Raw genomic sequence first — 16848 nt, forward strand, 5'->3', positions numbered from 1 at the left:
AGGCACATGTCCACAAAGCTTATACGCAGCCCATCTTCTTGTTCTATAACCCAGAGGGTGGAAGGGTGTACATGCTTCTTATCCTCTACACTGTAAGTTTTCGGCAGTTACAGATAGAGGCCCTGGCCTTTTGAATAGTTTTATCTAGATGTGGCTTCCATGAGAGCTTGTCATCAAGGATAACTCCTAGATATTTGACCTCTTAGGAGAAGTGTATCTTTTCACCTTGAAGGAAAGGTTCTACTAATTTGTCCCTTTTCCTTTTCCTGGAGAAAATGACTATGCTAGTCTTCTTGGGGTTAACGTTTAACCCATTTCTACTACACCAATTGGCGACAATGTTCAAAGCATTTTGTAGGAGCTTGGAGATGGTATCTTCGAACCTACCTCTGATTAGGATGACATAGTCATCCGCATAGCCCTGAACGTCGAAGCATTTTTCGCTAAGAAGGCAGAGTGATTCTTATACTACGATGGACCATAGCAGAGGGGAGATTACTCACCCCCGATGGCAACCTTTCGTAGCTAAGAATCTGACCCTTTCCTGTCCTAGAGTGGATTTAATGGTTTTGGATTTAAGAATGTTTGCTATCCAGCGACATTTGGTTTGATCAACCCCTCTGCGCCGGGCGCAATTGTCTATTAGAGTGTGTTCCATGTTGCCGAAAGCGCCCTCCTTATCCGAGAAGCAACCCACCACGTCCTCTTTGTCCTTCAGGGACTTTTCAATTTTCCTTGTTAGATTCTGAAGAGCGTAGGTAGTGGATCTTCCTGGAAGATAGGCATATTGGTGGATGTGCAAAGGGTTCTTGGTAAGGAAACTATCCCTGATATGCCTGCCTTCGATTCTTTCCATTGTTTTTAGTAGGAAGGACGTAAGACTAATGGGTCGGTATGACTTTGGTTGGTCTGCTGGTTTTCCGCCCACCTTCGGGATGTAGCGGACCGTCACTTCCTGCCATTGTAGTGGAAGGACCCCCACGCGAAGCATGCTTTGAAAAGTGGTATCAGGAAGGGTAGTAAGCGGCGAAGTCCCTTTTTAAGATGAGCTGGGAAAATGCCATCTGTTCCAGTTGCTTTGAAAGGCGCTGAGACAGATATAGCCCATCTTATTTTATCCTCGTCGAACAGTCCTTTGGCGATTCTCCAATCCTCTGACAAGAATAAATGTCAAAGCTGCCATTTGTTAAATTGGTTAAGCGTAAACAAAAGTAAAATGAGGGGAAATCAAATTATTGATTATGTACTGGACTGTGTAAGTACTTGTGTGTAAAGCAAAATGTTTAAAACTGATTTATGCATTGTAAAATGTTTACAGAACGAATGTCAAAACAACGCAACAACTGTTCACTTGCAAGTTTTTGCTAGTTTTGTGTTCAATAACTTTTTCTGCTAGTTTTCTCTTCTTAATTTTACCCTCTATTTTGCTTTTACCCCCTCGCTGCAATTTTTTACTGGATAAGTTACTATACACACCTAATACGAAATTGGCACCGCGAGAAGACCTCCAACTCTAATATCGTTGGATGCGAGTTCAAATCTCGGTGGAATCAGAGAGTTTTCTGATTTAATGAATTTAAGTTGTTGCGTGGCGCTTAAAAATGTAAGAGAAAATCAGAATAAGAATAGAAAAAAAATATGTAACAAAAATGGAATCAGTAAAAGAAAAAAAAACTAAAAAAAAACCAAAAATCTAATCTTAAAAATATTTTCTTATAAAAATCTTTTTGTCCAAGATCTAGCTTGAAACTATCCACTTATGAACTACCTTAACAGCACGATTCTGTGCACTTGATAAATTAACAGCCCGATTCTGTGCACTTGATAAATTGAAAATCTTTATAATTTGTCATTTTTTTATTATTTATCAAGAATTGGTATTCTAGCACAGAAACCAAAAGCTTTTTTCTTGATAAATTATCAAGATTGAAAATGCTATTGACAAATTGAAATTTCATGTGAAATGTAGACATTTTGTATATTAATAAATTTGTTTCTAACAATTAAATACTCCATGTGCCGGCATTTGAACCTGCGACACACGGAATTATAGTCGACATCTCTAGCTACTCGGCTACGACAGTCAAAAGCTTTGTTGCTTTTAAATCCATATTTTTCATATGTGACAATGAAATCAGTTCCACACATGTGGAAATCAGTTCCACTTATGTGGAAATCGTAGAGCTTTTTGTTTTATAAATATTGACACAGAATACGAGGGAAGCTTTTACTTGATAAAAATCTTGATAAAATTTCTTTACAAAAAATTTATCAAGAAAACACAGAATTGGGCCGTAAAAATATTTATAATTTGTCAATTTTTTATTATTTATCAAGAATTGGTATTCTAGCACAGAAATCAAAAGCTCTTTTCTTGATAAATTACACAGGCGAACAAAAATGAAAAAAAATGTTGGTGCGACAAATGTTAAAGCTATTTTTGATAGACATTTTTGTGCTGATTACGAATCCGTAAGTACAAAGGATCCAACACGTACAGGTTTTGAGAAAATCAAAGTCAAAGTGTCAAAAAATCGGGCTTTTGCAATATTTGAGAAGCTTTAGCAAAGAGTAAAAAGGTGATAGAACCTTCCACTTAGGCTTAGATTAAAGCAAGAACCCTCGACTACTATCCTTGAAAATACCATTCTTGCACATTGAATTAATGGTCACTTATAGTCATTTATTGAGCAGTAAAATTTGACTTTTGGCGAAGTTTGAGTCCCTGCCGCAATTAAACAAAAGGTGATAGAACCTTCCACTTAAGCTTAAATTAAGGCTTGAACTTTCGACTACAATCCCTAAGAATACCATCTCTTCGTCTTGACCCTAAGATCACTTATAGTCGTTTATTGAACAGCAAAAACTGATTTTGGCAGCATTTTTTTTTTTTCAATAGCACAATTTGCCATCATTTTTTTGTTGTTCAACAATTGACTATAAATGGCCATCAAGTAAAGGTGCAGGGATGGTATTCTCAGGGGCAGTAGCCTAGGGTTCTAGCTTTAAGTTAAGCCTAAGTGGAAGGTTCTACCATATTTTTACTCTTTGCTCGAGCTTCTCAAATATTGAAAAAAACACCCGATTTTTTGACACTTTGACCACGATTTTCTCAAAATCTGTACGTGAAGGAATCTTTATAATTACGGATTCGTAATCAGCTCAAAAGAGTCTATCAAAAACAGATTTAACATTTGCCGCACCAAAATCAGTGTTGCCCTGTGTTAACAAGATTGAAAATGCTATTGACAAATTCAAATTTCATGTTAAATGTATAAATTTTGTATATTAATAAATTTGTTTCTTACAACTAAATACTCCATGTTCCGGCATTTGAACCTGCGACACACGGAATTATAGTCGACATCTTTACCTACTCGGCTACGGCAGTCAAAAGCTTTTGCTTTTAAATTCATATTTTTCATATGTGACAGTAAAATCAGTTCCACTCATGTGGAAATCGTAGAGCTTTTACTTGATAAAAAATCTTAATAAAATTTCTTTACAAAAAAATTATCAAGAAAACACAGAATTGGGCGGTAAAACTACACAAGATAGAACTACTTTAGAACTGTCCCAAACGGAACCGTTTGAAAACGAGTGGCAAAGAAATGCACTGGGCGACAATTGCCACCGCCAATTGTATCGCCGTGTAAAACTGGGCAGTTATTTGAAAGCAAAGTTGGGATATTCATTCATTTCATTTCGGTGATCGATCAATGTAGTGAGATCAGTTAAATGAACTAGTTCATTTAGGTCATTCTCGTTCCCGAATCTGCTGATATCTTCAGACGTATTTTTTGCGAAAAGAAAATTGGAAGAAACGAATATAATTTATAAAAATTGCAGAGGTTCAATTAATTGTTCCTTATTTTAGTAGCGTACTAATATTTTCATGTTTTTCGATTGCAGGAATTAAAAACCTAGAATATTTCGCATTCATCAAAAAGCGTACCACTTGTTTGTGTCTAGACGTGAGGGCATATTCTTTCTGTGCCCTTGAAATGGTGGGGAAATCTGCCACAAAGTAACATAATGGTTTTATTGAAATCCAATATTCTTTTCAATGCATAAATAAATAGCGCAGCTTAAGTTAACCGTCGCTAAAGTAAAGTTGCCTAAAGAACTTTCTCTCGGGGTAAGCGAAGCTGCTGACTGCGAATTATAAAATATGTTGTTTGTTGTTTGCAGTAAATAGCTTGTCTATGTAATCGAAACCAAGCTGATATACATTTGTATAGCAAATGGTGTAAATAGTAAATAATAATTAAATTATTTGAAATAGTTTATTTTCAATTGTCAATTCAGTTCAGGCTGTCGAGGAAGCGCTTTTACTGTCACAGACAGAGGAGACTGGTTCTTCTAAAAGAAAACTTTCTGGACCAGGTAAAAAGTGCTACAAATTCTACCTCTTCAGAGGATGCACCTCCTGCTGCTGCACCTTTTGCCGATCTTACACCTGTTGCTGATCCTGCACCTGTTGCTGATCCCGTGTCGGCTTAGCACCATACGTTGGTCGTTCTTTATTATCTCTGTTCAGAAAAAGATGTTTCAGCTTAATGTGGCGATTGAGATTTCCAGTGGATCCACATTGTAGCTTATTTTGGTTTGGCATTGTTTGCAGGTGCCATCACACTCCTTAAAATACTCCCAACCATTGCTTCGTTTCCCGGCCATCTGACAAATATAAGCAATTTACATTTCGAGGACTTATGTTCAAAATCTGCTATCCGATTTTCAAAAAAGTACTTTCTCATTGGTATGAAACACGGCACTGTAAAAGACTGTGAGCCTGTTTCACTAAAGCAATTTAAGTGAAAAATTATTTTTTAATTTGAATTTAATATGGAAACTGATAGCAAAATAATAATTTTTCGCTTAAATTGCTTTCGCAATATCGGCAGTATATCTTATATGTATATTTAAAATTAAATAAAGAAACATTTAAGTGCACCATATGTTAAAACTTGTCTGCGACTGAACTGTCATCACTGATGTTAATGTTGACCTTATGTATCGCTTGTTACTATTCAATTGTAAAGTGAAAATAATAATGTAAAAAAATATTTAACAATTTTTATGAGCTTGAGGCCGTTTTTAGTGAAAACTTATTATGGAAAAACAACAATAATTTGAAAAAAATAGTAGAAGTGATAGCTATTTCGGAAATCACCACATTTCCTCATCAGACTTCTTTCAGTAGGATTCGAACCGACGATCACCACGGACTCAGCCAGTTGCCTACGCACTGTGCTAAGTTTGCCTTGTTAATTCTTGTTGCTTATTTCCACTATTTCACTTTGCTAAGCCAACTACAATCAAGCGCAGCTATTCCTCTGCAATTCACTTGTTGGTTTTTGTTAATATTTCTATTATTAGAATGTTTAACTTTTACGTGTGCTCGTCCTTAAGTTATTTGTTTTTGTTATTTTTATGGCCTTATAACAATTATATTCAACAATTTTTATGAGCTTGAGGCCGTTTTTAGTGAAAACTTATTGTGGAAAAGCAACAATAATTTTAAAAAATGGTAGAAGTGATAGCTATTTCGGAAATCACCACATTTCCTCATCAGACTTCTTTCAGTAGGATTCGAACCGACGATCACCACTGACTCAGCCAGTTGCCTACGCACTGTGCTAAGTTTGCCTTGTTAATTCTTGTTGCTTATTTCCACTATTTCACTTTGCTAAGCCAACTACAATCAAGCGCAGCTATTCCGCTGCAATTCACTTGATCATGTGGTTGTTGGTTTTGTTGGTTTTTGTTAATATTTATATTATTAGAATGTTTAACTATTAGGTGTGCTCGTCCTTAAGTTATTTGTTTTTGTTATTTTTATGGCCTTATAACAATTATATTCAACAATTTTTAGAAGCTTGAGGCCGTTTTTAGTGAAAACTTATTGTGGAAAAGCAACAATAATTTGAAAAAATGGTAGGAGTGATAGCTATTTCGGAAATCACCACATTTCCTCATCAGACTTCTTTCAGTAGGATTCACTAAAAACGGCCTCAAGCTCATAAAAATTTTTGAATATAATTGTTATAAGGCCATAAAAATAACAAAAACAAATAAAAAAATATTTTTTAAAAAAAGGTTTTATTTAACATGTACAAACAAAGGAATAAAATGAAATAGTGTAACAGGAGATTTTTTAGCAAGAATAGCGAACAGGCATTTACATACATATATGCATACTTACACATACCTAACCGATTATGCATGTGCGCTGAATTCGCCGATAAGCTTTTTTAAAAACGAAGTAAATGAGTACAAATTGTTAGTAAATTTCACTCGAGTTTGAGTAACTCCTTTCACTATTTGACTTTTAATAACTTTAACGAAAGCTTAACTTATTTTATTTTATTCAAGTGAGTGCAGTTTAAAAAAAATTTGGTGGCTAAAAAATCTTCTGTTACACTATTTGATTTTTTCTTTTTGTTAATACATGGTAACCCATTTCATCCCAGAGGAAAACAATTTTGGAATTTTTGAGTAAAACGTACTACATGAGCTATTTTAGGCCTAAAAACGATGGAGAAGTGATCAAAAAAATTTTAGTCGCATTGGGCTTCCTAGTGTGGGCCGTTGCGAAAACGCAACGTTGGGACAATCCACTATTATTACCTTGGGCGAGACAATATACTAAAAAAGTTTGAAAAACACTCTGTTTAGGCAATTAAAACCTAAACTATATTTTTATTTTATAAAAATATGAAGTTTAGTTTGTGTTAAATGAGTAATTAAAGTATTTAAATCTATATATATAAATGTGAATGTCTGTTTGTTTATTACCTTATAACTTCTGAACCGCGGCACGGAATCGTACGAAACTTTGCACACTAATTTCTTTTACCCCGGCAAGGTTATAGGCATAGAGAAATATGGACAGTACTGGAAAAGAGGGCGTGGCACCTCCTATACTAACTAAAACTTTCATGTTGTATACCTATTGAAATATTTGCGGTAGGGTATTGGAACGTGCTGTCGAGATAAATAAAATTAATTCCATACTCATGGGAAAATATGGGCGGTATTGGAAAAGGGGGCGTGACACCTCCCAGCTCTAACTTCGGAACCGTAAGTCGCATGAACTTGAAATTTGGTGTGCAGACATATCTTTGGTAGGTGCTTATAATAAATGAGCTTTTAAAAGGGGGCGTAGCACTTAACATAGGCTTGGAATTTTTTATCAGCCATAACTTTGGAACCACAAGTCACATGACCCCTTTAATTGCTTCTGACGTGGGGTGAAACCCTCGGGTAAAAGCTAGTATGTAATAAATAATAAATTTTTATGTTTCTTTGTGATAATCATCAAAACATTTTGCATGGAATGCAAGATTGCATTTTTCATCTGACGCCGAGTTTTTTCTTTGCAATGAGGTAATGACAGGTATGCTGGCTGACAGGAAAAACGCCCGAAAATTTTACCAGAGAGTTAGGTGACTTAGGGAAATTCTCAAAACCAGGGCGAACTCCTGTAAGAACAACCATGGGGACCTAGTAACAGATGTCAGGAACGTACTTAAATAAATAAATAAATTGGAGGGAACACTTTTCCACCCTTTCAAAAGACGGACCCAAGCCCCCAGTCGATGATGGCGGAGTGGATGCTCTACGCCTTAATATCACGAGGTACGAATATTAATTTCACGTCTTAAAACAACAAATCTGCTGGACCTGATGACCTGCGAGCTGAGGTAATGAAGTACGGTGGGGAGGGGCTGATAACGTGCATTCATCAGCTCTATATGGAATTTAAGTGTGCTTTGCCCAGTCCACAATAAAGGCGACCCCGACATACGCGCCAACTAGCGCGGGACCAGCTTTCTAAGCATAGGTTACAAGGTCTTATCGAGCGTACGGTGTGAAAGACTGAAACCCCCCGTCAACGAACTTATTGGGGCTATCAGGGTGGCTTTAGACCTGGCAAATCCATCATAGACCAGGTATTCACAATACGCCAACTCTCGGAGAAGACCCGCGAGGAAAGGATCGACACTGACCTCCTATTTGCCCACTTTAACGCTGCTTTCGACAGCACTAAACGGAGTTGAATATAAGCTGCGATGTATGAATTTGGCATCTCCGCGAAACTGATACATCCGTGTAAAATGACGTTGAGTAATACCACCAGCTCGGTCAGAATTGGCAAAGACCTCTCCGAGCCGTTTACTAGCAAACGGCGTTTCAGACAGGGCGACTCCCCTTCATGTAATTTCTTTAATCATATGGAGAAGATAAAAAGAGGTGCAGAACTGAACCGCTCAGGAACAACTTTTACAAGAGCGTACAATTTCTGGCGCATTCCGATGACATCGACATCAGCGATATCAAGAACTGTAAAGTCTGTTCTGCCTTTTCCAAGTTGGATGAGGAAGCAAAGCGATTGGGTCTCGTGGTCAACGAGGACTAGACGAAGTATCTCCTGTCATCAAACAAACAGTCAGCGTATTCGCGCCTTGCACCCACGTCACTGTTGACAGTTATAATTTCGAGAAAGTGGAGAAATTCGTTTACTTAGGAACCAGCATTAACACCGATAATAATGTCAGCATCGAAATTCAACGCAGAATCACTCTTGCCAACAAGTGCTACTTTGGACTGAGTAGGCAATTCAGGAGTAAAGTCCTCTCTCGAAGTACGAAAACCGCACTCTATAAGTCACTTATCATGCCCGTGCTTGTATATGGCGCAGAAGCATGGACAATGAGAACATCCGATGAGGCGGTTCTTCCAAAGAAAGATTTTGCGGAAGATTTACGGGCCTTTTCGCGTTGACGACGGCTGGTACCGCTGTATGAGCTTTACAACGACATAGACATAGTGCATCGAATTAAAATGCCTGCGCCAATGACTGTTAATAATTTTACTTCCTAGGCACAAATGCTGAAAAAGCTCCTCCGACACAACCTCTTTTTGGTCAGAATAGTAGTAACATAGACGCTACTATAAATAACTTTATGAAAGTTATGCAGGAGAAAATGATGGCAATGCAAAGCATGGTACAAGATTTGATTAAAAATCAAAATCGATTACTTCAAGCCATTTTAGTTAAACCACGAATAATCTAAAAATTTGTTTTTGGAATGCGAACGGGCTAACGCAGCATAAAAACGAACTAGAAATTTTCCCAGAGCGCTTTCATATAGACTTTTTGTTTGTATCTGAAACCCTTCTTACGCAATTTAATAACTTTCAAATTAATGGGTACAAATTCTATGATACTTAGGATTCACAAGGGAAAGCCCGAGGTGGAACAGCCATTCTCATTCGTAACAGAATAAAGCACTATGAATTAGATCCTCAAAGTGATGAGTTCATTCATAATACTGCAATACACATTGATGACCACTTGGCTGGCCTTACCGTATCTGCTATATACTGCCCCCTCGTCATAACATAACGGAAAAACAATTTGATAACTTTTTCCTAAAGTTTGGCAGTAAGTTTATTGGAGCAGGAGACTACAATGCCAAACATACAATCTGGGGGTCTAGATTGATTACACTAAAGGGTAGAAATCTATATAAAGTAATCCAGAACAGAGCATTTGACGTATTGTCTACTGGTCAGCCAAGGTATTGGCCTTCTGACTTTGGTGTAACAAAGGGTATTGCGCGACAACAAGTTAATACAGAAGCATTATTTGATTTCTCTTCAGATCATTCTCCCTGCCTCTTAACATTATCAATGTTTCTTAACTTTGAAGAAAAACAAAAAAATCTTACAAATAAGCACACAAACTTGTTAAAATAAAAAAGTATGTCAGTTCGCATATTGACCCGTAAATTCTTATTCGGGCCAAGAGTGATATCTACAGGGCAGCTGAAAAACTCACTGATATAATAGTTAAGGCCGCAGAAATTGTAATACCCAAGCCTTCTATTAAGCATCGCAGTTCTTACTGCCCTGGCCTGCACACCCCAAACATTCTTAACTTAATAAGTAAAAAGCGCAAATTAAGAAGAGAAGTGCAAAGAATTCGCTCTCATAAGCTTAAACAGGAGATGAATGCGTGTACAAAGGAGTTACATATTTTGTTGCAGGCGGAAAAAGAAAGAAGTACGCAGTCCAATCCTTGTCTGCCTCGAAACAGACTGACGAACACTGAAGCATGCGAAGAGGCGCGTTATTCGAGAAGCACCATTACGTACTCAGAACGGAAGCTGGACGAGGAATGATGAGGATAAAGCACGCGCTTTCGCCTATCATCTTTCACAAGTCTTTAGACCCAATGAAGGCTCTCATCCTTCCAATATTTCAATACCCCCCAGTAGCCTTACCACAAGTCCGCTTCGGGTTAAAAAGAAAGTTTTAATTAACACCACTGTTCATGATATTCAGAAGAGTAAAGCGCCTGGTTGCGATAGGATTATAGGAGAAATGATAAAGGAGCTTCCACAAACTGCCGTACATTTGTTGTTACATATTTTTAATAACATGCTTAAGTTGGGGCACTTACCCGACTTATGGAGACTTTCGGAAATAATTCTGGTGCCAAAGCAAGGCAAAGATCCGACGGTAGTAAGTTCATATCGGCCGATTAGCTTCATTTCTGTATTTTACAAAATATTTGACAAACTTTTATTGAAAAAAATACAACCTTCACTAACAAGTAACCAAATAATACCACCACATAAGTTTGATTTTCGTGAAAAACATGGAACTGTAGAACAAGTTCATATAATTGTTTCCTGTATTAGAAGAGCCTTCGAAGGGAAGCAATACTGCACCGGTGTATTTTTAGACATCTCTCAAGCTTTTGACAAAGTCTGGCATGATGGCCTTATATACAAACTAAAGGTTTCACTCCCTGCAAATACGCATGCAATTCTTGAAAGCTTTCTGCTGGGGAGAAACTTCAGAGTCAGGCAGAATTCCCTTAAAACGGGAAGTCACCCTATATATGCAGCTGTCCCTCAAGGCAGTGTTCTAGGACCCATATTGTACGTAATATACACTCGTGATTTGCCAACTGACGGAACTCTAACCATTTCAACGTTTGCTGATGACACAGCTATCCTAAGCAATAGTTCAGACCATGATAAAAACATTGTAAGGTAAAACCGTTCTCTCAATTCGTCGGCCATGATTTTTTTTTGAAGTTTGCCAACATTTTAAAATTATATAAAATTGAGAGTAAAAATAAGGAATTGTTCGAAGTTGTTGTTGTTTGAGATTGAAAATGAGAATGTGTGTGTGAGTTTGTTTGTAAAATTTCAAAACTAAATTGCTTGCAAACGTCAAGAATTTGAAAAATTCCTCTCAGCGGTTCTACCTTCCTATTTTTTTATCATGGTTCAGACCCTAAAGAGGCTTCTTACAAACTGCAAGAATATTTGAAAAAGTTAGAGCTATGGCTAGGTTCTTGGAGGATAAAGGTTAACGAGAGCAAGTGTGTTCAGACAACATTTACTCTGAAGAAAGAGATTTGTCCACCACTAAGAATAAACAGCAAGGCTATACCACAAAAAGATAGTGTCACGCACCTTGGGATGACACTAGATTGAAGACTTACCTGGAAAAAGCATATAGAAAACAAAATTTCTCAAGCGAAACTAAAACAACCAAGCCTTCAAGTCTAGAAAACAAGATGCTGATGATGATGATTAAACCATGTCGGGCATATGGAATTGGGCTTTAGGCAGAGGTGGGCACACTTACACTATCACACACATGCTCTTGTGTGCGAAGCACCGAAGTTTTGCTCAACAGCCAGTGCTCGGATGTTCCCACATTTGTGGTATAGATAACACTTTTTTTTTTGCTAAATTACATTTCTACTACTTCTACCACCGCACAGTGGCCAATTTTTCGAAAAAGCTGGTCAAAAGTCGAAGCGTGGTACAATTGTAATCAAACCTTGTGTATTCGTCTTTATTTTTGTTGCTGGTTTTAAATTTCACCATATAATTTCAAAATTCAAAATGGCTGATCCATAATGGCTGCTGTGTACGCTTAAAATAATCAGATTTTTACCAAAACTAAGGTAGTTAAGTAAAAAAGGTCATGTTTTTGACTTTTTTGTTATATAATGTGATGTAGCGGTTAGCAATATACGCTATCATTTCGCAGGGCCTGGGTTCAAGCCCAGTTTCCGACCAACATCGAAAAGTAAGAAACAAACAAGTTTTTTGTAATAAAGTCGCCATTTGGCAGGCAATGGCAAACCCCCGAGTGTATTCAGCCACGAAGAACAGCTTCTTATAAAAATAAAATCCCTGTTCGGATTCGGCGTAAAACTGTTGGTCCCTCCCCTTTGTGCGCCAACATCAAGGCGCACGCTACAAATCGGAAGAGAAGCTCGGACAAACACTAACGAGGTCTTAATGTTTGTTTCTAAAAATCTTGATGTTGAAACTTACACGGGAACTGCAGGATTTTGAATGAATCAATAAACAAGACATACATATTTGTTGGTACAGGAATATATTTTTAAGATAGCAATTTTATACACCGTCAGACTCGTAGTCATCTAAAGTATCCAAGCTCGTATCTATAATAATAATTTAATGGCATCTGACTACAGTTTATGATTTTGTTTTGGTGGGCTTAAACGTAAACTTGAAATGACAGGGGCCGAGGTTACAAGCAGCCGATATTTTTTAATACCCTTATTCCTTGACTCTTGGGTTTTTTTCGAAAAGTTACCCAATTGGCAGGGTTGCCCATTCAATAATGAGAGGCCCATGGATGAGCACTCTAATATAATAGTACTTTCTGACATCATTTAAATTCTAAAAACATCCAATCTTTAAAACATCAAAATCTTGACAGAAATATTTTTTTACATACAGAATTTAAATCTTTTAAACATAAACAAATTAAGAATCGCGTATAAAAACTGATGTCCAAACTACAGTGGCGGCTTGTGTTAGGTGGTTTTAACCAAGATGGATGGGAAAAATTTCAATATATATGAAAAAGAAAATTAGACCGCCCATCTCGACCACTCTCGTAACTATTTTCCTAATCCATCATAATGAGTAAAAAAAAAAATCAATCCGTGAATATCTATGTCTTACGTCAGTTTTTAAATGGCGTGACAATGAAAAAACATGTTTTACATACTCTAGATTACAATGTCCATGAGCAGATGCTTGAAAACTGTTATTTTTTTTTAAGATAATACCACGATTTCGTCATTGAAAACTCTAATTTACGAAAAGTTTAGAGCGAATTGCTAGCAACAGTCACTTCGATCTCCTGTAACATTAAATGCCTTAAGAAAATCGACTTGTTGTCTCATAACGATACGCAGTAGAGCCCTCCTAACAATATAAGATGGTTATGCATACGAATGCACCAATTTTTTTTGGACTTTTGGCCAGGGTTTTCCAAAAATTGGCCACTGTGCACCGTAAGCTAAAAAACTTGCAGATCTTGAAACTTCTTTTTTTTTTTAATTTGTTCATTTGCGCAATAATGAATGGGTATTTTCTACAGCAGAAAACAACATTGCTGTGATATGACCGCCTTCGTGAGTCTTCCCTGTAGGGAAAACACGAACTAGTGAACCAAGTTTCTAGTGCAGTACTAGTTCTTTATCGCCAAAAACGAACCAGGCCGATAGTAACTAGTTCAGCACCAGTCCCAAAGAAGCGAAATGTGATACTTTCACTAAACTATTTTATTTTAAATTTTAAAAGCAGGTACGCTAATCATTATGAGTAAAATAACTTAAATCAGCATTTAATCATTATTTTATGAATTATTATTGAGTTTTATTTTTTTGCTCAAACGGAAATAATTACTATTTGATTTTTATTTTTTCGATTACAAATAATGCTCCGTTAGCAATTTGGAGAACAATTTTACCAATCGAAGCTCCGTTTTGATATCAGCTTTGGCTGAGCAGAAAGTCGTTATGACAAAAACTAGATCACATCTGTCGAATTTGGAACTGGCTCGGAACTATAGAAAAAGGGGTGCAGAACGAACTAGATCTCATCTGCCGAATTTAGAACTGGTTCGGAACTAGAGCTAAAGGGATGCAACGGGGGACACTTGACACTTCCTAGGACATCGCAATGTTAAATTCGCCAGTCGCTAGCATGCAAAAGAGAATTAACGCGTACTAGTCATGGTTCCAAACGCACTAGAACCGAACCAGTTTTGCACTAGTTCGTTTCCCTTCGGCAAAGCAAATCAAATCAGTTCCTGCTGAGACTTCACTGCGCAACTATTCGAATAATGCACATAAAATGCTTCGGGAGAAATGGGAAATAATTTTTTTTTTGCATAGAAAACATGGCTTGGTGGTGATTTGCTTTCGCGTTATGAGTCGCAATGTTATGTCTTGTTTAAAAAGACAAAACAAACTGTGTCATAGTCATTTTGAAAAGGTGAATGAGGGTGATCGAAGAAGCTTTTAGAATTAAAAGCAGCGTTCTTTATTAAATTTAGGGTTGGTGAAAGTAATATACATCAACACGAAAATTATCAATGTCTATCAGAAAATCATTCTCTATCAGAAAATGATAGATCATTTCTAAAAAAAGGCATCTTATTCTGTTGCTTTGGCTTTTTACTTAGAATTTCTAGAAAAGTTTTAGGTATGCAGCTTTATAGCCCATTAAAATTTAGTAGCTAAAAGTGCAAATTTCAAGCGCTAAAAAATCGTGTTGGTTTTTAATGATTGGCAATTTCTTTTATATTGAAGAAAATGCCTAGCACCGTTAGCAAAAAAAAAGATAAACAATAAATACTGCATCCTCCGGTGGACAAAGCCAAGCGTCGTGTGACCAGAAGGCTGCACAAACTGCCAACAACTTGTGCCCCCCTTGCTTTCACTTGCGGTGAAGTTCAGGTGGCCATCGGGAAGGCGAAAGCCTCCAAAGCCATGGGTCCCGACGGAATATGCATGCTGATGCTGAAAAATTTGGGTCCTGCGGGGGTAGCGTACCTAACGGAGGTCCTCAACTTGTCAATGGCCACTCTCATCATCCCAGACATCTGAAAGGTGGGGAGAGTGGTCCCACTGCTGAAACCGGGGAATCCTGCCAACAAAAGAGATTCCTATCGTCCGATAACACTCCTTTCCCCGGTAGCGAAGACACTCGAGGCCTTGCTACTCCCGTACTTCACAAACCACCTGACCCCAGCGAAGCATCAGCATGGTTTCCGTAAAGTGCACAGTACAACAACAGCACTTAACGCCATAAACACTCAGATAACTCGTGGCCTTAACCGAAACCGTCCCTGTGAGAGAACGATTCTAGTAGCGTTGGACTTGTCAAAGGCGTTTGACACCGTCTGTCATTCCACGCTACTAGAAGATATAGAGGCCTCCTCTCTCCCACAGAGGCTCAAACGGTGGTCGGCAAATTATCTGAGTGGTCGACATTCGTCGGTAATGTTAAGAGACAAAGCGAGTAAGCAGCGAAAAATAAAACAGGGGGTTCCTCAGGATGGTGTCCTTTCCCCGCTACTGTTTAGCTTTTACATTTCAAAGCTCCCTCAACCACCAGAGGGAGTCTCGATTGTCTCTTATGCCGACGATTGCTCGATCATGGCGACTGGGAATGGAATTGATGACCTGTGTTCGAAAGTAAACGGGTATCTCTTCGAACTTTCTCGCTTCTTCACTGCAAAGTGTCTAGCCCTCTGCTCTACCAAATCCTCCGCGACCCTGTTCACAACCTGGACGAAGGAGGTCAGGCTACCGCTGGAGATTCACGTCGATGATACACCAATTCCGACGGTGAATAACCCCAAAATACTCGGAGTATCATTCAACAGCCTGCTCTCCTTCTCTGCGCAGTCAACCGCTATTGTCAATAAAGTACAGAGCCGCAACAAGGTCCTCAAGTCGCTAGCCGGCAGTACTTGGGGCAAAGACAAAGAAACGTTGCTGGCAACATACAAGGCAATAGGCCGGCCGGTTTTGAACTACTCAGCGCCAGTGTGGTCGCCAGGGACTAGTAGGACGCAGTGGACGAAGCTACAGACTGTACAGAACACCCCACTCAGGACAGCGACAGGATGCCTCCTGATGTCGCCTGAACACCACCTGCACGGCGAGGCGCAAATGCTCCCTGTAAAGGAGCACAATATAATGCTCTGCAAACAGTTCCTGATCGGGAGCCACAGAAGTGGCCACCCAAGCAGACAGCTGCTTGCAAAGGAGCCCTCGCCTAGGCACGTCAGGAGGCATCTATATTAACTGACGGACGATGTCCAGAGGTTCATTAAGCAACCTCTGGACCCGACAGCTTACCGACAGGCCCTGAACGGCATTCACAGTGACTCAGTCTCGAGTTATGTAGACTCTAGACCTGTGAATGCCGTTCTAGGCATACCACCCTCGGACATAGACGAGACGGAGCTTCATCTGCCTCGGGAGACACGCACAACACTTGCACAACTTCGCTCCGGCTACTGCAGCAGGTTGCACTCCTACCTGAGTAGGTTGAATGAGGATGTGCCGAATGAGTGTCCGGCATGCGGAGAGACCCCACATGACTCGAAACATCTCTTCGCATGCCCGGAAAACCCGACAACCCTAACGGCCTTGTCCCTGTAGACAAACCCCACAGAAGCTGCACGCTTCCTAGGGTTGCCGTTAGTGGAACTTGACGACAACGACTGAGATACCAACCGTCCTGGGCGGCGTTGTAATAGCCGCTACAAAAACAAGGACAATAAACAATAAATAAACAAAAAATTTAATTAGCCAAAGCTGGTCAAAATGTCACTTAACTTAATCAGCCGACCATAAGTGCATATAACATATTTATAAATTTATTTATTTGAATCTACAACATTGTTTTGGAATGTACCACAATTTTTAATGCTTATTTACCACTAAGAAAACTTTGTGCGTCCGAACACTCTGAA

The 16848-nt window shown here is 38.6% G+C and overlaps 1 protein-coding gene across 1 annotated transcript in view; it reads left to right on the forward strand.

The window, feature by feature from the left end:
- Positions 1-16848, forward strand: part of LOC118749172 (E3 ubiquitin-protein ligase listerin-like) — a 74112-nt gene that overhangs the window by 39704 nt on the left and 17560 nt on the right. The gene's annotated exons all lie outside the window — the stretch shown is intronic.

The sequence above is a fragment of the Rhagoletis pomonella genome, unplaced genomic scaffold (genome assembly GCF_013731165.1).
Source record: "Rhagoletis pomonella isolate Grant_MI unplaced genomic scaffold, Rhpom_1.0 Rhpom_scaffold_00014, whole genome shotgun sequence".
In the NCBI taxonomy this organism is placed as follows: Eukaryota; Metazoa; Arthropoda; class Insecta; order Diptera; family Tephritidae; genus Rhagoletis; species Rhagoletis pomonella.